At 42.2% G+C, this 1,317-nt stretch overlaps 1 non-coding gene across 1 annotated transcript; it reads left to right on the top strand.

The window, feature by feature from the left end:
* The first annotated feature begins 448 nt into the window (after positions 1–448).
* On the top strand, positions 449–521 carry trnav-cac (transfer RNA valine (anticodon CAC)). The gene has a single exon. It is a non-coding gene; the product is annotated as a tRNA-Val (tRNA).
* Positions 522–1,317: the final 796 nt, after the last annotated feature.

The raw sequence follows: 1,317 nt of genomic DNA, 5'->3' as shown, positions 1-1,317 counted from the left end.
GTTCGAAATCAGGAAGCACTTTTTTACACAAAGGGCAGTAGAAGTCTGGAACTCTGTCCACCAAACGGCTGTGGATGCTGGGGGTCAATTGAAGCTTTCAAGACTGAGATCGGCAGATTTTTGTTGGGTAATGGTATCGAGAGATAGGGAGCAAAGGCGGGTAAATGGATTTGAGGTACAGATTATCTCTGATCTAATTGAAGGGCGGATCAGGTTCAAGGGGCTGAATGGCCTCCTCCTGTTCCCAATGGAAATGTTGAGAATATGCTTTGTTGAGTCTGTGATGTCAGTTTCCACACCTGTCCAAACAAGGCAGGTCACATTGGGGAGTTTAATAACTTTGAAATGAACATTTTTATTTGTGACTTGTGCAACTTCGATCAATTGAATAGTTATGAAAGAGAATCAATGCCGTCATTCTAATTTCTGTCTGCCAACCAAAGCAGAGGTTTCCGTAGTGTAGTGATTATCACGTTCGCCTCACACGCGAAAAGTCCCCGCTTCGATCCCGGGCGGAAACATTATGTTGGGGCAGATATTTTTTTCATCTGTGAAAGAGCCGGTCCTGTTAAATTTAACACAAATTCGTGGTCTCACGAGCACTGAACATTTTAAACCGAGCCCTTCAAAATACAGTGTGTAAAATGAGAAGGGATAAAAAGTTCATCGCACAAAATAAATTATTAAAGTTTTCCAACTTCCCTCAGTAGCCTTTCATTCTGCAAAATAACGTTATCAGTTAATTAATGGTGAATAAAACAATGATTGTTTTTATTTCTAAAATGCGATTAATATAAAAAGTGTTCAAAAGTTGCTTTGTTGACCGGGAATCGCACCCCGGCCGTGGTGGCAAAAGCGCCGAATCCTAACCACTAGACAATCAGCGAGTTTTATTTACAGTGTCATCAGATTTAACATGGATTTCTCTTTCTCTGTGATTCAGCTTTTAATTCTTTTTCGTTCCTGATTGCGGATATTCCCGTGATTAAATAGGAAAAAAGTACAATAGGTTCAGGAAAACCCGGGAGGTGGCATCCCGCTCACTGAGCCTGTCGAGCAGCATTTATCTTTCCAAACACTGGAGTGAGTGAAACTTCCTCCGGGGTGGGGGGTGTCTCAATGTGGAAAGGGTGGCGAGTGAAAAGGTCATTTATCAGTGAGGATGATCGAGCAGTCTCAGGCGCTGCGTTTCGGTTGCAGTTTTCTTTAAAGGCATGGGTTCGAATCCCACTTATGACATTGGGTTTTTGACTCCTATTTTATTTTTACCTTGAGATCCAGTTGATTTTTCGGCCCAGTTGATTTGCTCTTCCCGCA

This window comes from Heptranchias perlo, unplaced genomic scaffold (genome assembly GCF_035084215.1).
Source record: "Heptranchias perlo isolate sHepPer1 unplaced genomic scaffold, sHepPer1.hap1 HAP1_SCAFFOLD_55, whole genome shotgun sequence".
In the NCBI taxonomy this organism is placed as follows: domain Eukaryota; kingdom Metazoa; phylum Chordata; class Chondrichthyes; order Hexanchiformes; family Hexanchidae; genus Heptranchias; species Heptranchias perlo.
Note: the sequence above shows the minus strand (reverse complement) of the source record. Positions and strands in the feature narration are given on the sequence as shown.